Raw genomic sequence first — 12,683 nt, forward strand, 5'->3', positions numbered from 1 at the left:
GGAGAGAAGGCGGGCAAGGCCAGGCCTTCAGCTGCTCTTCCAGCAAGGCTTCCATGTGTGCCGTTCTCACCGCTGTGAAGTGGAACTGACGATCCCTGCTCTTTCCGGGAAGGGCGGCTCTCCGATCCTCCCCCCCCCCCCCGTTCTTCCTTACATGCCCCGAGTTGTAATCGGATTGGATCTCCGTGATAATGGACCTGGAGTAAAGGTCTTCGAAACAGCCACGTGGGCTTCCTAGTTTACTGCAAGGGGGTTCTTAATTACTCTGGGTTTTACAGGGTTGGCATGCTGACATTTAGGCATGGCCCCTTTTCTCAGGAGGTCCATAGTTAGAATTTAGCTGAAATGCTCCAGCTTTCTATTCTTAGCATTGGTTCTGAGTGGTTCTGGAGGAGAAAGGTTGGGTGTTTCTGTGTCTGTTGTGTGCTTCTTGGGACGTTAAGTATTTTTCTCCACTTTTTGAAATAAACACACAGAAATTTGTAATAGTGTTGTGGTTGTGGGATCAAATATTGCTAAATCTTCTAGTACTTTTCCTTATAAACATAAGGTTTAATGAGATCAGGAAAGAGTGCAAGAGATAACTGTTCAATAACATTTATACATTTTGCAGATATCCTTGCATGATATTCAACCCCTTTTCCCTTTTTTTGTAATGAATATCCAGCTTAATGAACAGTTCTAAAGAATTGAAATTTTGGTTATTCCTAATAAAAAGTATTAATGTCATGTTTTTAAATCTGTCTGAGGACCAATGTGACTACTGTTAGTTTTGACCTTTAGTGGGTAACTTGCAGCGCACTTTTCTCCCGCAAGAACAATATTATCTTTACAAAAAAAATAACATGTTAAATACAGGAGCAATTTAAAAACTTTATTTTCTGGGATTTAAACTGTCACAAACTTTTAAATTGCATACTACACCTGAAATTAGATTGCTAATAGATGCTTGTATTGTACAATGTAAGATGATGAATCATCAAGATTTAATGATTCTTGGAAAAGGCACAGCTCTGCAGCACCTGGTTGAAATGTACTTTCAAAATTTGTGTGTGATGGTGCTTATAACTGCAGATGCAGTGACACAGGAACATTTTATTAAAATCTATACTGATTAGCTTTCATGAAGCATGATAATATTGCTTTATTGAAATGTGTCAAAGAGTAGGCTTGAGGTTAATTTAACAGTTTGTTTTGCTTTTTATGTATATGCCATATACATGCACTTTTGGAGGCTTGGTATGTTGGACGAGTTGGTTTAATGACTTTCTCACTTTTCTTACAGGTAAAGGCCCTTAATACAGATATTTTCATTTTCCATTTTCAACTTTTTCTCTGAACCATCTTTTTTTGCAGAAAGAAAGAGGCACAGCACATGATCCACTTGCACTGCAGTAATGGAGAGAGGATCGTGATGGGCATGGTAGGGCCCTGGGTTCCTTTCTTCATTGTGCAGATGCACAATAACTGTAACAGGCTAATTGGAAGGCTTTGCATGCATTCTAAATCCACACCCAGCTCTCCTTTTCAGCCCCAAGGAAGCTACTCGTGCCGTAGCTACAAGTAACTTAGAAGCCTTGGAGAGTAAAAACTAGGTTGGATACAGCTTGTGGTTGCAGACCTCCCATTCTCTTTAATCTGCTTATGTTCCCATGCTATCATAAATGGCTCAACTTGACCTTTTCTCCTCTATTGGGATTCTGTTTATTTTGCTCATGGTGGGAATGGATGATGCCTATATTTTTTTTCAGTTTACCAGCTTTTGGTGGTATTAGATAAAATAGTCTAGAACTTAACCAAAAAGTGCAAACATTTCTATTACTTGGCAGCAATGGCCATGATTTAATACAACACCACTTTTGTTAAATTATTCCGCTTTTTTGTTTGTGCGGCTTTTTTTCTTATGCTTTTTAAACCAAGGCATTTGCAAGACAAACATGATAGTTAGAATTGCTGTAACAGAGACCTTTCTGACACATTTTACGGAAATCGATTACTATAATGTATGAGTATAAATATCTAAATATTTTAAAATGGGTTTATAATGTTGGCATCTTACCATTATGTGAGATGTCTTTCAGAAGGACACATGCTGGGGGTGGAGGGTACTGTTTTGCGATTCAGCCCAGCTGGGCTTCTTTTCACTGTCTTGATAGCTGGAGTGGGAGAAGTCCAGCCACAGAATGTTGCTTTTCATGGAAAAATCTCCTAAAATTTCATCTGTTACTTTCTAAGAAAAAAAACCTTCCTTTGGATGTCACTGCCAAGGTTATGGTCAATAGGAAGAGTAGCTGGTTTTCCCTTCAAGCCTGGTGAGGAACCATGGCTCAGTGGTGGAGCAGTTGCTTTGTTTTCAGAAGATCCAAGATTCAATCCCTGCTGTCTCCAGTTGAAAGGTGATGTGAAAGCCATCTTGCTGAGATCCTGGAGAGTCTCTGACGGTCAGAGCAAGCAGTATGGACTTTGATAGACGAATGGTCTAAATCAGCATAAGGCAGAATCATGTGTTCATCTTTGTCTATTATGTAGTCAAATAGGAGAGTGCTTGACTTAACATGCACATGACATCCTTAAAAGAACAATACTGAGTCTGAATTTTGCTTCTGTATTTCCAAAAGGGATCGTGCATGTTACAAAATAACAAGATATGCTCTGTAGGATTGTAATATTGGCTCCAGGCAAGAGTAAAAGTAACTGTGGTGGTATTGCTTGAGAACATGTATAGTTCAACTTGCCTTTCTTCTTTCCTTCTCTCCCTTTGATACAAAAATTGGAAGCTTTTGAAAATAAACACCCCTCCCTAAAACATTGAAACATAGGAGAGCTGAGAAGAAAGCTAGAAAGTGAAATACAAGGGCATGCATGCAGTTCAAAGGTGAATGTAAACTGGTATGGGCCAGTAAAAAAGTGGCTGAATGCCAGCTTACACCGGCCTTTGAAATGCCCCCAGGTGAAAGGCAGCAGCTAGGCTGATTGGGAGACAGGCCAGGTGCCTATATCAGGCAAATGGTGGAGCTAGGAATGACAATATTCAGCTGCTGGTGGCATTCAAAGGTGGGTGCCAACGGGGTCTTAGAATTTTCCCAGTTGCAGCTATGGAGAGACTCCCAACTTCCACAAGGGATGACAGTCTTACGAGAGGCTAAGAGGGATCAACTTGAGTGTGTAGTTCAAAATGATCTTAGAGACAGCCAAGGAGGATATGACTGGCCATCTGATTCAGGGTAGTGTAGGGGAGGAGATAGTTGAGGGGTGGGGAGCAAGAGGTGGTGGCCCACAAACCCCCTGTCCTGGTCTGGGGCTAGAGGAGCAAACACTACGACAGGATATACTCTTTGAGGGCAGAGGCTGAATGACGGGGTGGCGCCTGCAACAGGTATTGATAAGAAATTTCAGTTACTTTCACCTTGTTACAGATGATTAGGTGACAGTACTTGAGAGTCTTAAGTTGTAGTATGTTATCTTAACTGCATAATGTGATACCAAATGATAATGGCCTTTTAGATTGTGTTAGCAATAGTATCACAACACCTTAGTGATGGTGCTACTGTGCTTTGTGCTGATTTGACCTAATATGAGATATTTCTGGAGGAGATGTTCATGGAGTGCTAGGAGGTTGACAAAAAGGATATCTAGAGGGACAAAGCTATAGATAAATAGGGTTTGTTGAGCAAAGAGGAAGGCCTGGTACATTTTTGTTTAGAAGTAAGATTCACTGACTGTAATAGGGCACACTTCCAAATAACTCTGGCATGATCTTGCAAGGCATTTCTTACGTTAAGCAGGAGTTTATAATTTCATCACAGATAAATTATTCCTTAATTTTTAAAGACCCTGAACTTACTATATACTCTTGCCTTCTAAATCTATTAGCATTTAAATACCTTCCATCATGGAACTCAAGGCAGTCTGAGCTTCAGCCTTAGCTTCAGCAAGGTTGCTACATCAAAGTCCTTGTTCCTGAAAAGAGGAGTTCTGTGTAGCATAAGTTTGAATTCTGTGCGCTCCATTTTGAATTCTGTGTTCTTATAAGAATCATTGCTGCTTCTGAGGAGATGTGGTGTTGCTAGGTTATGAACTTATCAAGTTACTTAGTCTACTACGTAACACATTTTAGGAATTAATGCCAAGCTCCCTGTGAGTTTGAAAAGCAATATTTTTCATTGTGATTTTATTTTATTACGTAAAACATATTTTTGCTCCAAACAGTTTTCCTCCTCTCCTAATACAAGATTAAATTGTTCAATTGTGCTGTTTTCTCAAGCAAGATTTGAATCCAGTAGCACCTTAAAAACCAACAAGATATTCAGGATATAAGCTACCCTGAAAATCTGCTACTGGACTCAGATATTATCATTCTACTGTAGACCAACATGACAGCCCAACTGAAGCTGTCTTACAGGATAAGATATCATTTCATAAAGATGTGCCTCTATTCATTCTAATTGTAACAAGTTGCAGTCCTAACTACCTTCTGTTAGGACAGATTATTAAAGTAATGCACAACTCAGCCAAGTACAGGAAAGTTAGAGAACTGAAGTGTACTTCTCAGCCTTAAAGAGAAATTCAACTCAGAAGTAAATCTTGCTGATTTATAGCAGCCTGGGAATTCCTTAGCTGAGGTTTGCATCTTGTTGACTGTAGTTCTATCCACTATTCATGCATCACATCATGCTGGACCAGCATTGTACAGCATGGGTGGGACTAAATCAGCTTTTTCCCTCAGCAGCAGCTTTTGTTTTTCTGTGTAACACGCACTGGTATTTTTGCTTGCTTTGGACTAGCACCAAGAGTAAATGAGGCAATGGCAGATGGCATGATGCTCCAGAAAAAGAGCTCCATACATTCTTATCTTTGCTGGGAAAGTAGATACAGGTTGAACAAATGGCCTTTTCCATTTTCGGGTTTAGGGTAACCACATTTCATGTCTTGTTTCATGAGGGCAAGAGCACATTCCATAGTCTTGAAAACTTGGCTCAGGATGAATAGGGAGAATTCGTTTTTAAGCGTTAGTACTCCTACAAAGGTTTCAGGTATGATGATATTCCTGAATAACCCAAGACTGTCCATTTTTCATTGTTGCTGGTTTGGTGAATTACAATTGCTTGGTAGCTTAGCATATGTTGATCTTAAAATAATTGGGCATCTCTTGTAGTGACTACAGAGATTTCAAATTGGGTCATGGGAGTGTTAGAGATGGCTCATCAGGTTGCTAAAGTGGTGGCGGGCAGTGTTGTAAAATACTAATTACTAGGTGAATTCAAGTTGGGAGTAGGTAAATCTTGAGCAAAGGCAGAGTAAGTGCGTCTCTCGACTCCCCTATAAATTATCAAAAGTGCTGAACTCATAACTTCCAACGTGTATAAGTAATTTTTACAAAATAAAAGTTGGTTAGTTATGCATTTCTTGGATTTATGCGCAAGCAATTTGTATGGAATTGCTTTCTGAAGGACATCAAAGGTCATTTTTCTCCCCCACTACACCTGTGCCCATCATTTTCCTTCTGGACTTTTGCCGTGTGCACTGTTTAAGAGACGTTGGGGGAATGTAGTATGTAAGTGAAGGATCAGCACCTTGTCTGATCCTTTCTAGCATAGTCCTAAATTTGAGAGTCTTTCAACCATAAAGGATGTAGCATTCTTTCATTCAGCTCTTCTATCCCGTTCTTAAAGATAGCAAGCTTGTTGGGTATTACATCTCGGTTCTAAGCATGCTTACTTGAAAAGTCATTCTATTAATCTATGCTTGCTTATTTGGAAAGTTGTCCTATTACTTTCAGTGGGGCTTTCTTCCAAGTAACTAAGCTTAGTTTGTCCTTGGAGAGAGATTTCAATGTGTTAGTGGGAATTCACTTTCAAGGGACAGATGCTCAAGTGTGCTTAAATATCTTCCAAAAAGTGGGCTTGGATAGCTTGTATTTACATCTTCTGTTTGAACATTCTCTCAGTTTTCCCAGTTAGCATTTATAAATATGAATGTTTACTGATACTAAAGTCTCAGTGATATTTGTGGGGGCTGTGCCTTTCATAAACCTGTTTTAGAGCCCAAACTTAAATTATTTTGAATGAAACATAATTGAGCAGGAATCGTTCAGGTAATGTTACATGTTCTTGTTGTGGTAAGAATTAATAGTATCTTTGCCATGTGATGGCACGAGAAATACTATTTTAAAAGATAACAGCTCTAGATTAAAGTGACACAAGAACAATCTTGCCCTGTGTAATTTTCTTCTCTTGTTTAGTGAACTGATGTGCATTATGAGACTCAAGGTTCAGCCTCTGGCATTTTCAACTGATTGATTTATTAATTTAGGAAAAGCATTGTATAAATATTAAGTGCTCAAATGTGTACCTTGTTTTTAATCATCCTTGTAACAGTCTGGGCTCATATTTCTCCATTGGGGGTGGTAGAGTGAAGAGCTGAGACTGAAAAATGGATTATTTAAGAATACTTGGTGAGTTCTTGTCTGAGCTGAAATCCGAACTGAGATGTTCTGTCATTGCGTATACTCTTAATCATTATGGTACACCAGCTTTTTGAAGTTGCAGGATGGGCCAAAAAACTGTACTGAATTTCACATCCCCACTCATCCATGTGCTTACTGAGTGCCCTTTGACGGCATTCCAGAATCTTTGCAAGGGATATTTCTGGGACTGGTGACGTTCCGCTTACAGTAGGAGTATATGTTGCGCAGGCTAGATTTGCATCTGAGCTGATAAATGTCTCTTAGCTTCTGTTCTCAGTAGGACGAATGAGGTGAAAATAATTTAAGAAGCTTGCAAACTACAAGTGGTATAGAATCGTAGGAAATGAGTAGTGGGTCTGGAGAATAACAGACTGAGATCCTAGAAAACTGATTTGAATGGCTTCCTCCTGTCAGCATTGGCTTTTGTGTAAGGAGGCCCCTATACTCTCTATTTTAGTTCTCTTTGGTAAAGCTTTTTGTTCTAGGTGAGTCTTACGGTAGCAAGTAAAGATAGTTGGGTTATAATATGTTAATCCTAGCTATAGTGTAAATTTTCTTTCAAATTATTGGAAAATTGCTTGATAATCTGGCTCTCATTCCAAACCTACTACCTAGCAACCAGTGATGTAGCTGTTTTCTCTAGTTACTATCTAGTCAGTTTCTTGTTGATGGCATTAGCAGGTGGTGGTGATTGTAGCTTTTATACAACACCATCAACATGCATGGTGTTTTACACAATTGAATGAACAAAAAGGTCAGGTTCCTGCCCCAGTGAGACTGTAATCTAAATTTTGGCAGAGAGGAAGCTGTCAGATATTGGGGAGAAGAGTAGAGGGAGATGAATATGAGCAATTGCTCTTCTGCATAGGCATAATTTGAGATGACTGTTAAGGGGATAATCCTAACCTAGGTGGCCGAGGTTAGCCTGATCGCATCAGATCTTGGAAATTTAAGTAAGGTTGGCCCTGGTTAGTACTTGGATGGGAGATCACCAAGCAAGTCCAGGTTGCTACGCAGAGGTGGGTAATGGCAAAGCCCCTCCATTCATCTCATGAAAACCCTATGAGTTCACCATGAATCATCCGTGACTTGATGGCATCTTACACATATTAAAGGGTTAAGCTAAAGACTTTACAGAATAGGAGGGAAATAGATTTGAAGGAAGATAGAAGAATGCCACCTATTTTGGGAGAGAGTTGTAGATATATGGGGTAACTAATCAGAATAGACAGAGTCATTTTGGAGAGCAGGAGACTGGAGCAGTTGTAAGAGGAAGTTGAGCTACAGGAGTAAATGTTATAAACAGGAATTCATCAGAAGACCATACTTTGTCTAAAATACGTTATGAAACTAGGGCTTCTTGGATTGATTGGTTTGCCCAGACTGGGATAGTCTTTACAGATTCTTGGCTTCTCTGATTTACTGTGGTTTCAGCTGCTACCTTCAAACACTTTAATCTGTGAACTTCCATTAATCATTTAAGAATTAAACCACTGGTTTAGAAAGCCCAGTATATCTTTCTTACTTAAAACTGGAAACAATTGAATTCCAAATTATGGAATTGAAATTCCATAACTAAATTATGGAGCCTAAGCTTATAAAATGGGAAAGGGCAAGTTAATATTGTGGTCTAACAGTAAGGTTTTCTAAGCTATCTGTTTTGCATGTCTGAGCACAGACAATAGTAGATAGGAACTGAGAGCTGAATATCACCGTTGAATGAATCAGTTAAGTGGGCATTGGACAGTTGGAATTAATGCTTATTCATATAGAATGGCATTTTGGAGGGCCACTGTGAGAGGCCTGGGATTGTTCTCTGGAAGAGAAAATACTCAGTTGGATCTGGAGTTGGAATATGTTTGTTTTTTCTAATTTTCCACATGTATGTATATGACTTGATGAAGGGATGTTCATGCTGCTTTTCCAAAGCAGGTAATTGTGGTAGTGTCCACTCTGTGCTGTAATGTGTTGGTATTATGCAATTGTTATTGGAACAGCCGTGTTTTAAAACTACAAAGGGTTCTTCCAGAGGGCTGACTGACTTGTATTAGCTGTAGAGGGCAGGAACCCTTGCTCAGTGTCAAAACTTTGTGTATTTGGTGAGAACATGATAATACAGAAGGGAGAAAGAGAAATGTTGATAAAGAGGGTGCTGTCACTTGGACCTGCTTAGATTAACAGTTTACGCTAGTAGTCTGCGGAACTGGAAACACCCCAGTAAAAGAGGGTGGCAGATGGTTGTTCACATAGAATCAGGAAGGCTTGCGGTTCTTAAAAGTTGAACTGCATTTTATTTTTAATTTCTAATTGGAGCCTTAAATTGGTCTCTGGAGGGGCAACCTATACATTTTCTACATAAATTACTGTGATTTGACTGTGAATGAGTTGGGGTCTACATCTTAAGCTGTTTAATTTAGATCAAAATGGGGAGCCATTTTTGTCTGTCTGTAGCAGTAGAAAAGAGCAAGAGACCTTAACACCTGTAAGACTAACACAATTTATTGTAGGGTATGAGCTTTTGTGAGACACAGCTCACTTCTCTGAAGACATGTTAGTAAATTGTGTTAGTCTTACAGGTGCTACTGGTCTTTTGCTCTTTTCTACTGTTTAATTTCAGAAGCATTACACTCAGCTTGATTAGCTGTTTTCTGTACACACCAATTTATAATAAGTATTAATATTAATTCAGTTTTAGAAATGCAGTTTATAAACTAGTTGGTGATCAGATAATAATGAACAAAATACTGAATATAAATGTTTTTGTTCAGTTAAAGTCACCATGATGAAATTTTGAGTAAATCTGTGTGTTGTTATGTTGCCCTTGCATAAAAGGTAACATGCTCTACAATGCCTGTGGGAGCATGTTACTAAAACCTGCGGATTCTTCATGTGTCAGTTGAGTCTGTCTAAAATCTCAGCTATACATATTGGGTTGGATCCCATGATCTCATCTAATAGCAGTTGGTCTTCCCAGCTTTCCCATCCCTCCACCAACCAATCCTGCCAACAGGAAAATTTATTCTTGGGGTCATGGGACCTGTGTGGAGGAATAGCAATGTGGGTCATGAGGCTGCAGTGGGAAGGGGGTGAAAGCATTCTCTCCTGCCTTACTCCATTGGCTATTCGACAGTGGGTTTAGTTCAAGGTACTGGCTATCCACCTACAAAATCCTTCATGGCTTTATACCTTCATACCTTCTTTTATGCTCCATTATTACAGTTTCACCCATCTGAGCAAAGCCTTTTGAATTTGCCACACCGCAAATGGGTAAGATTGTCAACTGCTCATGCTTTATTTGTTGTGGCTTCCACATTGTACAACCCCCTGACTCAGAATGACACTCCTGTCATTCTGCAAACTGTAAAAAAGTACTGTTCAGGAGAGCATTTCTATAAAGGAATAATGCAATATTTATTTACTTTATACCCCACTTTTTCTCCTCAGTGGAGACCAAAAGCAGTTTATATGATACTCCTCCATTTTATCTTCACAACACTGACTAGCCCAAGGTTACCCAGCAAGCTTCCATGGCAGATCAGAGATTCAAGCCTGGGTCTGTCAGATTTTAGTCCAACACTACACAACTTGCTGTCATATGTTTTATAGAAGGAACAGGATTGTAGCCTATTCCTCTGAAATGTATTGTTTTACTCTTATGAGGCTGATTTTACATCCATCTGGTGAGCCTCCCTACCAGTCTCCTGTTGGGGGGGGGGCTGTATAGTCATCTTGCCCCCCCTCCCCAAGTCATAATCTGACCACAATGGCTGTCCTCTCCACCCCCCATGCACTATCTGCAGGGGTGGATGGTATGGACCACTATCTTGGAAACTGTATTTTACAATTGTTAAGATTTTATTGTGATTTTAAATGTACTTATAGTTATAACCCACCCTGAGCCCATTTGCAGGATGAGTGGGCTAGAAGTCAAATCAAACAAACAAACGTAAATATTACTTGCACTGCTTTCTACTTTTGTTCTTTTTATGCTGCTTAACAGATGGTGTCTATTCTTTTATTTCCACTGTATCTAATTTTTGTGATCCTAGCCCTGTTGCATTGTTTTTTGGATGTCATGCTGTTTGATTACATTGTCTTACATTGTATAATCTGCCTTGAGACTTGGTGAGAGAGGCAGGTTGAAAATGACTTGTCAGCCAGTATAATGTTTTTAAATGGCAGGATATGTTGGCTAGCTCCTACCAGTAATTGGGCTGCTGTATTCCGAACCGTTCTGAAGTCTTCAGGGCAACCTAATGTAGAGTGCATTACGGTAATCCAACAGTGAGGCTGTAAAAGCATGGAACAGTCTGGCTAGGTCAGCTGAGTTGGGAAAGCAGAATTAGAGAACCAGATGCAGCTGATAGAAGACACTCTTGGCCACTGCACTGACCTCCTTTTGAATCAACAAGGCTGTTTGAAAACAATACTTATGAAAAGTTACCACTCAGCATTAACCTGTGTGAGGAGGAAGAAGTAGTGGAGCTGGAGGGTAAGTTGCCATATATGAACTGGTTTGTAAAAGTTTTTGCTCATGCTTGTCTAGATCGCTTTTACAGGCCAGTGGCAAGCATTAATAAATAATTTTTAATATATATAAATAAATAAATAAAAATAATATATATATATAAATATATAAAACAAATTACTTGGCAGGCCTGGAAGCTGCAGACGTCTATGGTGTAATTTAACAAAATATTGTATTAAAATATTGATCACCTTTAAAATAGTGTTTGACTGATTTTTGAACATCAGCTGTCCAACCAATCCTTCATTCTAGTTTCTTGAACTTCAGGTTGCCTAGGATTGCTAATGGTTAGTTTAGAAGCAGCTTTTCAATAGTGATTAAATCAAGAGGAATTCTTCTTCTGACACAATCGGAGAGATTCTGGATTGGTTGGTTTAGTGTGCTCGTCCTTATTCTTTAGCTGTACCAAAGGCACAAACATTTTGACTTGAATTATTAATCCTCAGTTATTCTGTTTGCCATCAACTCCTTTCCTCCTCCCCGTCTTGCCCCTCTCTTGGAATGGAGGACTTGGGATAAGAGGTTGGGTTTTACTTAATTTTGTGTAATATTTACTTTGTGGAAAGCAAAAGCAGAGCAGTGCTGTTATATTAGTCATGATTTCTGTAAAGCTCCTGCAAGGTGAGATAGGACCTTCCTCTCCTCTGTGTTTTCATACAATTTATGGAGAACTTTGTGGGAGTGGTGTGCATATTTGGCAAGCTGAAGTGGGGGGAATCTGAAGCCTTGCTTCCTTCTAACTAGAGCAGCACTCCTGGTTACGCAAGAAATTGAGTAATATTTTTGAGAAGAAACCTTAACTGCTTGTTAAACAATAATTTGGGAGCATCCATGGTGGTTCATGTGCTTTTCTTCATCCCTGCTCTATTCTGCCCCCTCCCCAGCTCATGTGGTCCTTTCCCTTTCCTTCCATGATATATCTAAATAGGACAAATCATAATAACCATTACTGATCTCAGTTGTATTTATTGATCTTTATTTATACTTCAGACTATGTTTTAACTTTGAAGCCTACTGTAGATCCCATCTGGAGAAAGATGGGATAAAAATTCTCAGAATAATTGGTAGTAGTCTGCCCTCAGTTCAGGAACTCATGGTTTTGTACTACGGCTAGCAGCAGCTGTAGTTTGCCCGTTTTTTATTTCCACAGACCTTGAAAAAGAAGAGCAAAGTGGTTCCCAGTTGCTGGTATATTGTTTGTCTCTGACATCTGAAGACTGATGCAGTCTTGAATGTTTTTTTGCTCCATCACTTAACAGTATCTAATGCTCTGTTAGAGGACCTGTGGACCTCTAACAGAGGACCACAGTTTCTTGTTGGGTCTGTAAACCAAATTTACACTTGCTGTAATTTTGTTGACTTGCATCAAATTAGCTATTTTTGTTAATAGGCTTGCAGTAAACTGTTCTTTTTCTAGAGGAAAAGCAAGAGGTGGTGTTTTTAATTTTTTAAAAAAAAGTGCTTTATGAACATGAAATATTTGTTTAATATCAGAAGCATTTGTGGATTCTTTTTCGTGCATCGTGAGCTGGGAGTGTATGAATGAGCATGAGCTCATTCCATGGCCTTGAACAATCCACTGCTAACTATGTGTAGTATTTACATTCTCCCTCATGCTTATTTTCTGTATTGGTAATATTGACCTTACAGTGCTGTAGGAAGGAGTACTGAATATATACAAACCATTTT

At 39.2% G+C, this 12,683-nt stretch overlaps 1 protein-coding gene across 3 annotated transcripts in view; it reads left to right on the top strand.

Moving 5' to 3' along the window:
* LARP1 (La ribonucleoprotein 1, translational regulator) overlaps positions 1–12,683 on the top strand; it is a 114,057-nt gene that overhangs the window by 1,839 nt on the left and 99,535 nt on the right. The gene's annotated exons all lie outside the window — the stretch shown is intronic.

The sequence above is a fragment of the Eublepharis macularius genome, chromosome 4, assembly GCF_028583425.1.
Source record: "Eublepharis macularius isolate TG4126 chromosome 4, MPM_Emac_v1.0, whole genome shotgun sequence".
NCBI classification, from domain to species: Eukaryota; Metazoa; Chordata; class Lepidosauria; order Squamata; family Eublepharidae; genus Eublepharis; species Eublepharis macularius.